The sequence below is a fragment of the Cryptomeria japonica genome, unplaced genomic scaffold, assembly GCF_030272615.1.
Source record: "Cryptomeria japonica unplaced genomic scaffold, Sugi_1.0 HiC_scaffold_69, whole genome shotgun sequence".
In the NCBI taxonomy this organism is placed as follows: domain Eukaryota; kingdom Viridiplantae; phylum Streptophyta; class Pinopsida; order Cupressales; family Cupressaceae; genus Cryptomeria; species Cryptomeria japonica.
In genome coordinates this window covers 204,651-217,500 of record NW_026728891.1, presented here as the reverse complement: position 1 = coordinate 217,500, position 12,850 = coordinate 204,651, and the positions used below count along the sequence as shown (strand labels likewise).

Here is a 12,850-nt window from a genome sequence, read left to right as displayed (position 1 = left end):
TCTACCCTCTGTCGAAACACTCGGCATTGCTGCTCCCTAAGGTGAGCTTCTCCTCATAGGCAATTCCGCTCTTATCCGGTCACGTTTGTGTGCCCGAATTTCGCAAGGCAACCTCCATGGGACATGGAAAAGACTCGAGAAGAGAGCTCGCTCACGGGAGAGAGAAGCCAAGGAGACCACGAGAGTGCTGAGAGTGGGACAGCGCTGAATAGGCGGGAGAAGCCTGCGCGTATAAACGGAGATATATATCCAATTGCAACGAAGGAACGTGCCAAAGATCGAGAACAATGGCAGAAATGCTAGTAACGTGCACTTCGGGACCAACGCATCACCGGAAGACAACCGCCAAACATCGAAAGAGTCGCGATGCTCCGCAACCTACGTGCAAAGCGGTCGCACACCGGGTAAGGGAGTGAGAGCCCCAAACATAGCTGGGCGAGGCGCTCACTCCGCTCTTTAATATCTCGTTAATACCGCCAAGGAAATGGCACAAGCACACACACACAAGCATCCTCGGAAGAGGACAGTTCGAGTGACAGGTCAAATCCAAGAGTTCCGAAGACTACCTCCAGGAACAATCGGGAACAAGACCGATTACAAGTCGTCGAGTCTGTTACTGGGCGAACACGAGATGCGCACAGGAAATCGATCAGCCCTCACAATGGCCCAAGGCCAGAGATCGGACTGCTACGATTTACCCCAACAATCATCGTGCCACTCTTCGCAGAGAGGTGATAGACGCCAACGAGCCCGCGCATAGCAATCGAGGTGTAAAAAGGGCGTTGAAGGCAGGAAGCCTGGACGAAAGAGGCTACGAGGTCACCTCGAAGCGGTCTAAGAATCGGGCGCACTTGGGGCGACTACCAGTGCCAACCCCTTATCCCGCGGTGCGTCCGACACACAGAAATTTCCAAGGCGGCCAAGGAGCCTCCCCGCATAGCAATCGGGGTGTGAGGTTACGGATGCAGCATTGATAGCAATCGAGGTGTGAGGCGAAGGATGCAGAAGTGAGAGCCGAGGGATGTAGCAGAGATAGCAATCGGGGTGTGTGATGCAGAAGAGATAGCAATCGAGGTGTGCGGTGGGAAGGGCCCAGCAGCCAGAATGCATGAAGCGACGGATGAAGCAGTGATGACAACCGGGCTGTGAGGAGAGGAGGGATGCAGCCAAGAAAGCAATCAGGGCTCGAGGCAAGGGATGCATCAAGGATAGCAATCATGTTGTGAGGCGAGATTCCAAAGGCTAAACGTGAGAGGCTGCAGGGTCGACTCAGAGAGGTCTATGCATGTGAGAGGCTGAAAGCAAGGTCGACTCGGAGCGGTCTATGCATCGGGCGCGCTTGGGGCGACTACCAGTGCCAACCCCTTATCCCGCGACGCGTCCGACAAAGAGAACGTTCCAAGGCGGCAGAGGAGGTTACCAGCCGAAGGATGCAGTAGCAATAACAGGTATAGTTCCGCGGCGGCCGAGAAGACTCACCGCATAGGAATCGGGATGCGAGGCGAGGGATGCGGCGGGAAGGCCCCGACGGCTAAACGGAAGAGGCTGCAGGGCCGCCTCGGAATGGTCCAAGCATCGGATGCGATTGGGACGACTACCAGTGCCAACCCCTTATCCCGCGATGCGTCCGATACACAGATAGTTCCAAGGCGGCCGAGGAGCCTCACCGCATATCAATCGGGGTGCGAGGCGAGGGATGGGGCGGGAAGGCCCCAACGGCTAGACGGAAGAGGCTTCAGGGCCACCTCGGAATGGTCCAAGCATCGGACGCGCTTGGGGCGACTGCCAGTGCCAACCCCTTATCCCGCGATGCGTCCGATACACAGATGGTTCCAAGGCGGCCGAGGAGCCTCACCGCATAGCAATCGGGGGTGCGAGGCGAGGGATGGGGCGGGAAGGCCCCAACGGCTAGACGGAAGAGGCTTCAGGGCCGCCTAGGAATGGTCCAAGCATCGGACACGCTTGGGGCGACTACCAGTGACAGCCCCCTATCCCGCGATGCGTCCGATACGAAGATGGTTCCAAGGCGGCCGAGGAGCCTCACCGCATAGCAATCGGGGTGCGAGGTGGGGGATGCGGCGAGATGGCCCCAACGGCTAGACGGAAGAGGCCACAGGGCCGCGTCGGAATAGTCCAAGCATCGGACGCGCTTGGGGCGACTACCAGTGACAACCCCTTATCCCGCGATGCGTCCGATACGAAGATAGTTCCAAGGCGGCCGAGGAGCCTCACCGCATAGCAATCGGGGTGCGAGGTGGGGGATGCGGCGAGATGGCCCCAACGGCTAGACGGAAGAGGCTGCAGGGCCGCCTCGGAATAGTCCAAGCATCGGACGCGCTTGGGGCCACTACCAGTGACAACCCCTTATCCCGCGATGCGTCCGATACGAAGATAGTTCCAAGGCGGCCGAAGAGCCTCACCGCATAGCAATCGGGGTGCGAGGTGGGGGATGCGGCGAGATGGCCCCAACGGCTAGACGGAAGAGGCCACAGGGCCGCCTCGGAATAGTCCAAGCATCGGACGCGCTTGGGGCGACTACCAGTGACAACCCCTTATCCCGCGATGCGTCCGATACGAAGATAGTTCCCAGGCGGCCGAGGAGCCTCACCGCATAGCAATCGGGGTGCGAGGCGAGGGATGCGGCGAGATGGCCCCAAAGGCTAGACGGAAGAGGCTGCAGGGCTGCCTCGGAATAGTCCAAGCATCGGACGCGCTTGGGGCGACTACCACTGCCAACCCCTTATCCCGCGATGCGTCCGATACACAGATAGTTCCGAGGCGGCCGAGGAGGTGGGGGATGCAGCGAGATGGCCCCAACGGCTAGACGGAAGAGGCTGCAGGGCCGCCTCGGAATAGTCCAAGCATCGGACGCGCTTGGGGCGACTACCAGTGACAACCCCTTATCCCGCGATGCGTCCGATACACAGATAGTTCCGAGGCGGCCAAGGAGCCTCACCGCATAGCAATCGTGGTGCGAGGTGGGGGATGCGGCGAGATGGCCCCAACGGCTAGACGGAAGAGGCTGCAGGGCCGCCTCGGAATGGTCCAAGCATCGGATGCGCTTGGGGCGACTACCACTGCCAACCCCTTATCCCGCGATGCGTCCGATACACAGATAGTTCCAAGGCGGCCGAGGAGCCTCACAGCATAGCAATCAGGGTGCGAGGCGAGGGATGCGGCGAGAAAGCCCCAACGGCTAGAGGGAAGAGGCTTCAGGTCCGCCTCGGAATGGTCCAAGCATCGGACGCGCTTGGGGTGACTACCAGTGACAACCCCTTATCCCGCGACGCGTCCGATACACAGATAGTTCCAAGGCGGCCGAGGAGCCTCACCGCATAGCAATCGGGGTGCGAGGCGAGGGATGCGGCGAGAAGGACCCAACGGCTACACGGAAGAGGCTTCGGGGCCGCCTCGGAATGGTCCAAGCATCGGACGCGCTTGGGGCGACTACCAGTGACAACCCCTTATCCCACGACGCGTCCGATACACAGATAGTTCCAAGGCGGCCGAGGAGCCTCACCGCATAGCAATCGGGGTGCGAGGCGAGGGATGCGGCGAGAACGACCCAACGGCTACACGGAAGAGGCTTCGGGGCCGCCTCGGAATGGTCCAAGCATCGGACGCGCTTGGGGCGACTACCAGTGACAACCCCTTATCCCGCGACGCGTCCGATACACAGATAGTTCCAAGGCGGCCGAGGAGCCTCACCGCATAGCAATCGGGGTGCGAGGCGAGGGATGCGGCGAGAAGGACCCAACGGCTAGACGGAAGAGGCTTCGGGTCCGCCTCGGAATGGTCCAAGCATCGGACGCGCTTGGGGCGACTACCAGTGACAACCCCTTATCCCGCGACGCGTCCGATACACAGATAGTTCCAAGGCGGCCGAGGAGCCTCACCGCATAGCAATCGGGGTGCGAGGCGAGGGATGCGGCGAGAAGGACCCAACGGCTAGACGGAAGAGGCTTCGGGTCCGCCTCGGAATGGTCCAAGCATCGGACGCGCTTGGGGCGACTACCAGTGACAACCCCTTATCCCGCGACGCGTCCGATACACAGATAGTTCCAAGGCGGCCGAGGAGCCTCACCGCATAGCAATCGGGGTGCGAGGCGAGGGATGCGGCGAGAAGGACCCAACGGCTAGACGGAAGAGGCTTCGGGTCCGCCTCGGAATGGTCCAAGCATCGGACGCGCTTGGGGCGACTACCAGTGACAACCCCTTATCCCGCGACGCGTCCGATACACAGATAGTTCCGAGGCGGCCGAGGAGCCTCACCGCATAGCAATCGGGGTGCGAGGCGAAGGATGCGGCGAGAAGGACCCAACGGCTAGACGGAAGAGGCTTCGGGTCCGCCTCGGAATGGTCCAAGCATCGGACGCGCTTGGGGCGACTACCAGTGACAACCCCTTATCCCGCGACGCGTCCGATACACAGATAGTTCCAAGGCGGCCGAGGAGCCTCACCGCATAGCAATCGGGGTGCGAGGCGAGGGATGCGGCGAGAAGGACCCAACGGCTAGACGGAAGAGGCTTCAGGGCCGCCTCGGAATGGTCCAAGCATCGAACGCGCTTGGGGCGACTACCAGTGACAACCCCTTATCCCGCGACGCGTCCGATACACAGATAGTTCCGAGGCGGCCGAGGAGCCTCACCGCATAGCAATCGGGGTGCGAGGCGAGGGATGCGGCGAGAAGGACCCAACGGCTAGACGGAAGAGGCTTCAGGGCCGCCTCGGAATGGTCCAAGCATCGGACGCGCTTGGGGCGACTACCAGTGACAACCCCTTATCCCGCGACGCGTCCGATACACAGATAGTTCCGAGGCGGCCGAGGAGCCTCACCGCATAGCAATCGGGGTGCGAGGCGAGGGATGCGGCGAGAAGGACCCAACGGCTAGACGGAAGAGGCTTCAGGGCCGCCTCGGAATGGTCCAAGCATCGGACGCGCTTGGGGCGACTACCAATGACAACCCCTTATCCCGCGACGCGTCCGATACACAGATAGTTCCGAGGCGGCCGAGGAGCCTCACCGCATAGCAATCGGGGTGCGAGGCGAGGGATGCGGCGAGAAGGACCCAACGGCTAGACGGAAGAGGCTTCAGGGCCGCCTCGGAATGGTCCAAGCATCGGACGCGCTTGGGGCGACTACCAGTGACAACCCCTTATCCCGCGACGCGTCCGATACACAGATAGTTCCGAGGCGGCCGAGGAGCCTCACCGCATAGCAATCGGGGTGCGAGGCGAGGGATGCGGCGAGAAGGACCCAACGGCTAGACGGAAGAGGCTTCAGGGCCGCCTCGGAATGGTCCAAGCATCGGACGCGCTTGGGGCGACTACCGTTGCCAACCCCTTATCCCGCGATGCGTCTGATACACAGATAGTTCCGAGGCGGCCGAGGAGCCTCACCGCATAGCAATCGGGTTGCGAGGCAGATTATTGGGAAGGGAACCCCCTGGGATGCGGCTCAAGCAGTGCCCAAAGGGACTGGAATGCGGAATCACATCGAGAGACCCAAATGCTATACGAGGGCTCAAATCGAATTATCGATTTGGCCACGACATGGACGCATCGGAACGACTACCTTTGCCGAACCACTCGCAATTGCATCCATACCGAAACCAATAGACATTTCCGTTAGAGCCCTCGCATAGCATTCGGGAATCTCGCATGCCCCTCTAAATCGACCAATGCTGGCGCTCAATGAAAATCCGAGCGCTACCACCGTTCGAGCGCCAGCATTGGTCGAGTTAGAGGGGCACGGGGGAGAATGCTCCAGTCAACACCTCCCCTATATAAGTTATTTGTCCGATTCTCGCACAACCGTAGTCTGCCTCGTCGAATCAAACAACGGTCCCAGATTCCGACTTCCGTTCCGTAGAGACCCAAAAGCTAGATGGAGGCTCGCAAGAAAGAGAGTCGGCGCATAGCAATCGGGTTTCTCGAACGTTTAGGGACCGAGCTCACTTGCGGATAGGGCAAAATCCGCCAAGCAACCCAAAAGCTAGACGGGGGCTCGAATCGAATCGCCTAGGCGGCCACAACAACGACGTGTTGGATCGACTACCAGTGCCAAACCATTCAGCAAGACTAGTCTGTGTCGAGGCCGGATAGAGATTCTCAGAGAGCGCCCGCATAGCATTTAGGAGACCTGCCGCGTCCCTCACACTCGACAAATGGTGGTGCACGTTTATAAATCCGAGCGATCCCAACCCTTTCAAGCACCAACATCGGTCGAGATAGAGGGGCACGGAGGGGGCTGCGTGAGACAACACAGTCCCCTATATAAGTTATTTGTCCGATTCTCACACATCCGAAGAATGGTCATCAAATCGGACAACAGCCCAAACTTCCGACTTCCGTCCCAGAAAGCCCAAGAGCTATCTAAAACGTTCATGGCCGGAACTCGATCGCGGCTATACCAGTCCGCCAAGCAACCCAAAAGCTAGACTGGAGCTCTAGTCGAATCACCTCTGTGGCCATTGCAAGGACGTGTTGGAGCGACTACCATTGCCGAACCATTCCGCAGGTCGAGTCCATACCAAGGCCGCATAGAGATTCACGATGAGCTCCTGCATAGCAATCAGGAGACTTGCCGTGTCCATCACAATCGATAAATCCTGGTGCAAGATTTTTGCATCCGAGCGCTCCAACCAGTCGAGCACCAGCATCAATCGACATAAACGGGCACGGGGGGAGGATGCTCGAGAACACTACCTCCCCTATATAAGTTATTTGTCCGATTCTCAAGCAGCCGAAGTCTGGTCATCGAATCGGGTCAAAGACCACAACTTCCGACTTTACCCACAATGCAAGTCATCGAATCGAACATCGGCCCCCGAGTCGGACTCCATGCGTATGTCAGGTCATCGGACCCAAATTCCGCCTTCCTGCGCATGGCGGGCCATCAATATCAACTCGGTCATCGGACCCAAACTCCGCCTTTTTGCGTATGGCACGCCTTCAAATCGGTCATCGGACCCAAATTCCGCCTTCCTGTGCATGGCGGGCCATCAACATCAACTCGGTCATCGGACCCAAATTCCGCCTTTCTGCGCATGGCACGCCATCAACTCGGTCATCGGACCCAAATTCCGCCTTCCTGCGCATGGCAGGTCATCGGACACAAATTCAGACCTCGCCAATATGCCTACGTATCGAATCGGTCATCGGACCCAACTTCCGACTTCATCCATACTGTAGGGTCTTTGAGGTTGGCGCGGTGCGCTCAACCCAGGGAGTCGACCCATCGAAGCATACACCTCCCCTATATAAGCTATTTGTCCGATTCCCACACCTGTGTAGTTTGCACCTCTGACCAGGACATCGACCCCAACTTCCGAACTCGACTGCAACGACGGCACCAGCGCCTTGGTGCGCACCTTGCGACGCACAGTCCCAACATTCGCCTTCCTGCACATGGCAGGTCATCGGACCCAAATTCCGACCTCGCGAGTATGCCTACATATCGAATCGGTCATCGGACCCAACTTCCGACTTCATCCATACCGTAGGGTCTTTGAGGTTGGCGCGGTGCGCTCAACCCGGGGAGTCGACCCAACGAAGCATACACCTCCCCTATATAAGCTATTTGTCCGATTCCCACACCTGTGTAGTTTGCACCTCCGATCAAGACATCGACCCCAACTTCCGAACTCGCCTCCAACGACCGAACCAGCGCCTTGGTGCGCACCTTGCAACGCACAGTGCCAACATTCGCCTTCCTGCACGTGGCAGGTCATCGGACCCAAATTCCGACCTCGCGAGTATGCCTACATATCGAATCGGTCATCGGACCCAACTTCCGACTTCATCCATACCGTAGGGTCTTTGAGGTTGGCGCGGTGCGCTCAACCCGGGGAGTCGACCCAACGAAGCATACACCTCCCCTATATAAGCTATTTGTCCGATTCCCACACCTGTGTAGCTTGCACCTCCGATCAGGACATCGACCCCAACTTCCGAACTCGACTAAAAAGACCGCACCAGCGCCTTGGTGTGCACCTTGCAACGCACAGTGTCAACATTCGCCTTCCTGCACATGGCAGGTCATCGGACCCAAATTCCGACCTCATGAGCATACCTACTAATCGAATCGGTCATCGGACCCAACTTCCGACTTCATCCATACCGTAGGGTCTTTGAGGTTGGCGCGGTGCGCTCAACCTGGGGAGTCGACCCATCGAAGCATACACCTCCCCTATATAAGCTATTTGTCCGATTCCGACACCTGTGTAGTTTGCACCTCCGCTCAGGACATCGACCCCAACTTCCGAACTCGCCTGCAACGACCGAACCAGCGCCTTGGTGCGCACCAAAAGTGCGCACTTTTGGAGGGCACTTTTGTGCGCTCCAAAGGTGCGCACTTTTGGAGGGCACTTTTCTGCGCTCCAAAGGTGCGCACTTTTGGAGGGCACTTTTTGGAGGGCACTTTTCTGCGCTCCAAAGGTGCGCACTTTTGGAGGGCACTTTTTGGAGGGCACTTTTCTGCGCTCCAAAGGTGCGCACTTTTGGAGGGCACTTTTTGGAGGGCACTTTTCTGCGCTCCAAAGGTGCGCACTTTTGGAGGGCACTTTTTGGAGGGCACTTTTCTGCGCTCCAAAGGTGCGCACTTTTGGAGGGCACTTTTTGGAGGGCACTTTTCTGCGCTCCAAAGGTGCGCACTTTTGGAGGGCACTTTTTGGAGGGCACTTTTCTGCGCTCCAAAGGTGCGCACTTTTGGAGGGCACTTTTTGGAGGGCACTTTTCTGCGCTCCAAAGGTGCGCACTTTTGGAGGGCACTTTTTGGAGGGCACTTTTCTGCGCTCCAAAGGTGCGCACTTTTGGAGGGCACTTTTTGGAGGGCACTTTTCTGCGCTCCAAAGGTGCGCACTTTTGGAGGGCACTTTTTGGAGGGCACTTTTCTGCGCTCCAAAGGTGCGCACTTTTGGAGGGCACTTTTTGGAGGGCACTTTTCTGCGCTCCAAAGGTGCGCACTTTTGGAGGGCACTTTTGTGCACTCCAAAGGTGCGCACTTTTGGAGGGCACTTTTCCTGTGCTCCAAAGGTGCACACCTAGGTGAGCACCTTCGACCACACCTTGTAGCACACCAAACTCTGACTTTCGACTTCATCCGCAATGCAGGGTCTTTGAGGTTGGCGCAATGCGCACAACCAGGGGAGTCGACCCATCAAACCCAACACCTCCCCTATATAAGCTATTTGTCTGATTCTCATACATGCGTAGCCTGCAGGAGCAATTAGGACATCGACCCCAACTTTCGGCTTCTAAACGAAAACAAGGTCTTTGAGGTTGGTGTAATGCGAACAACTAGGGGAGTCAACCCATCAAACCCAACACCTCCCCTATATAAGCTATTTGTCTGATTCTCATACATGTGTAGTCTACAGGAGCAATTAGGACATCGACCCCAACTTTTGACTTCTTAACGAAAACAAGGTCTTTGAGGTTGACGTAATGCGCACAACCAGGGGAGTCGACCCATCAAACCCAACACCTCCCCTATATAAGCTATTTGTCCGATTCTCATACATGTGTAGCCTGCAGGAGCCATTAGGACATTGACCCCAACTTTTGACTTCTTAACGAAAACAAGGTCTTTGAGGTTGGCGTAATGCGCACAACCAAGGGAGTTGACCCATCAAACCCAACACCTCCCCTATATAAGCTATTTGTCTGATTCTCATACATGTGTAGCCTGCAACAACGATTAGGACATCCACCCCAACTTCTGAATTCGTCTGCGTTGACCGCACCAAAGGTGCACGCCTTGGTGCTCACCAAAATCCGACTTCCGACTTCTTCTGCTATGCGGGGTCTTTGAGGTTGGCGCAGTGCGCACAACCAGGGGAGTCAACCCACCGAATGCAACACCTCCCCTATATAAGCTATTTGTCTGATTCTCATACATGCGTAGACTGCAGCAATGATTAGGACATCCACCCCAACTTTTGACTTCTTAAACAAGACAGGGTCTTTGAAGTTGGTGCAGTGCACACAACCAGGGGAGTCGACCCATCAAACGCAACACCTCCCCTATATAAAGCTATTTGTCCGATTCTCATACGTGTAGTCTGCAGCAGCGATTAGGACATCGACCCCAACTTCCGAATTCGTTTGCATTGACCGCACCAAAGGTGCACGCCTTGGTGTGCACCCTGGAGTGCACTTTGGTGCTCACCTCGGTGCACACTTTGGTGTGCACCAAAGGTGCGCACCTTGGAGCGCACCAAAGGTGTACACTTTGGAGCGCACCACATAGGGTCTTTGAGAGGTTGGCGCAGTGCGCACACCAAGGTGGGTGTTGAGGTGCGTGCCGAGGTGGGTGGGTGCTAGGGTGCGCTCCATGGTGGGTGCCAGGGTGGGTGCGTGCTAGGGTGGATTCCAAAGAGGGTCATAGGGTGGGTGCCAAGGTGGGTTGGTGATATAGTGGGTTCAAAGGTGGGTACTAGGGTGGGTTCCAAGGTGGGTCACAAGTTGGGTGCCAGGATGCGTGGGTGTTAGGTTGGGTGCCAAGGTGGGCTCCTGCGTGGGTGGGTGCTAGGGTGGGTTTCAAGGTGGACGCGAGGGCGGGTGCCAAGGTGGGTAACAAGTTGGGTGTTAGGATGGGTGAGTGCTAGAGTGGGTGCCAAGGTGGGTGGGTGCTAAGGTGGATGCCAAGGTGGTTCACAGGGTGGGTGGGTTCTAGGGTGAGTTCCAAGGTGGGTCACAGGTTCAGTGCTAGGGTGGGTGTCAAGGCGGGTGTCGAGGTGCCTGGGTGCTAGGGTGTGGATGCCAATGTGGGTCATAGGGTGGGTACTAGGGTGGGCTGCAATGTGGGTGCCAAGGTGGGTAACATGCTCGGTGGGTTCTAAATTGGGTGCCAGGGTGGGTGTGCACCCACCTTGCCCGAGGTGGGTGCCAAGGTGCCAGTGTGGGTGGGTGCTAAGGTGGATGCCAAGGTGGGTGAGAAGGTGGGTGATAGGTTGAGTGGTAGGATGGGTGGGTGCCAAGATGGGTCACAGGGTGGGTGCAAGGGTGGGTAGGTGCTAGGGTTGGTGTCAGGGTGGGTGGGTGCTAGGTTGGGTTCCAAGGTGGGTGCGAGGGTGAGTGTCAAGGTGGGTCACAGGTTAGGTGCTAGGATGGGTGAGTGCTAGGGTGCAAAGGTGCCAGGGTGGGTGCTAGGATGGGTCGATGCTAGGGTGAGTGGCAAGGTGGGTCCACAAGTGTCAAGGTGGGTGCCGAGGTGGGTGCCAAGTCGGCGACTGCTATGGTGGATGCCAAGGTGGGTCACGGGGTGGGTGCCAAGTTGCTAGGTTGGGTTCCAAGGTGGGTGCCAACGTGGGTGCTAGGGTGCGTGGGTTAAAGGGTGTGTCACAACGTGGGTGCCAGGATGGGTGCGCACCCACACTGGCCAAGACGGGTGCGGGTGCAAGGTTGGGTTCCAAGCCCGGTCACAGGCTGGGTGCTAGGATGGGTGGGTGCCAAGGTGGGCACCAGGGTGGGTGCACCCACCCTGGCCAAGGTGGGTCACGGGGTGGGTCCTAGGGTGGGTAACGGGGTGGGTACTAAGGTGCGTGCCAAGGTGGGTCATAGGGTGGGTGCCAAGGTGGGCACCAGGGTGGGTGTGCACCAACCCTAGCCAGGGTAGGTCACGGGGTGGTTGTCGGGGTGGGCGTCAAGGAGCCAAGGTGGGTGGCAAGTAGCCAAGTTGCGTGCCAAGGTGGGTGTCGGGGTGGGTGCCAAGGATCCAAGGTGGGTGCCAAGGAACCAAGGTGGGTGTCTGGGTGGGTGCCGAGGTGGGAGCCAGGGTGGGTCCCAAGGTGAGTGCAAAGGTGGGTGCCAGGGTCAAGGTGAGTGCCAATGTGGGTTCCAAGGTGCCAGGGTCAGGGTGAGTGCCAATGTGGGTTCAAAGGTGCTAAGTTGGGTGCGAGGTTGGGTGCGAGGGTGGGTGGGTGCCAAGGTGTGCTAGGTGGAAGCCCGGGTGGGTCGGCATCCCATGGGTGTCGAGTTGGGTGCCTGATGGGTGCTTCTTGTCAAGTTTTAGTCGTCGGGACTCATTTCGAGCCTTAGAGGTCGTTTCTTGTCCGGTTGCCCTGTCTTCGACCTGGGAACCCAATTTTGGTCCTCGGGTCCCATTTTTTTTTGTCTCGCATCCCACTTTTGGCCTGTGGCCTTTTCGGGGTCGATTCTCGTTTTGGGCATCAGAGCATGTTTCTTCTCCTAAAACCCAATATTTGTTTATTAAGTCTCGGAACACATTTTTGTTCTCGTGGACCCATCATGGGTCTTGGAACGCATTTGTGGTCCTTGGGTCCCATTTTGCATCCCGAAACTTGTGTTTTGGTGCTTGATCCCTATTTTGGGTGCCCACCTTGCACCAAGTGCGCACCCGGGGCAAACCGAGCGCCTTGGTGCACCGGGGCAAGATCGAGCGTGCACCCGAGGCGCCCCGAACATGCACCAAGGTGCACTCGGCCCACATGTGAGCGCAGGTCGTTGCGCCCGAGGTGGTGTGTGGGCACCGCGTTGCAGACGGGACACTGCACGCACACGACACCCCCTCCAGGTGCACGCACGTAGGCCGGGCCGGGTGCACACCCGACGCCCTAGCAAGGTGCGCGCACCCGGGCAGGGCTCACACTTGGCGAACGGGGCGCACTTCGCGAGGGAGGGTGTGCACCTCGACGGGGGTGGGTGGCCGGGGTGGATTCGCACGTGGGTCGCGGTTTGCTAAGTACACACTGCGACAAGCTCATAACGGGTGCGATCATACCAGCGTTAGTGCACCGGATCCCATCAGAACTCCGCAGTTAAGCGCGCTTGGGCCGGAGTAGTACTGGGATGGGTGACCTCCCGGGAAGTCCCGGTGTTGCACCCT

General features: G+C 58.2%; 1 non-coding gene across 1 annotated transcript; it reads left to right on the top strand.

Moving 5' to 3' along the window:
- Nucleotides 1–12,731: 12,731 nt before the first annotated feature.
- LOC131863832 (5S ribosomal RNA) lies at nt 12,732–12,850 on the top strand. The gene has a single exon (XR_009362726.1). It is a non-coding gene; the product is annotated as a 5S ribosomal RNA (ribosomal RNA).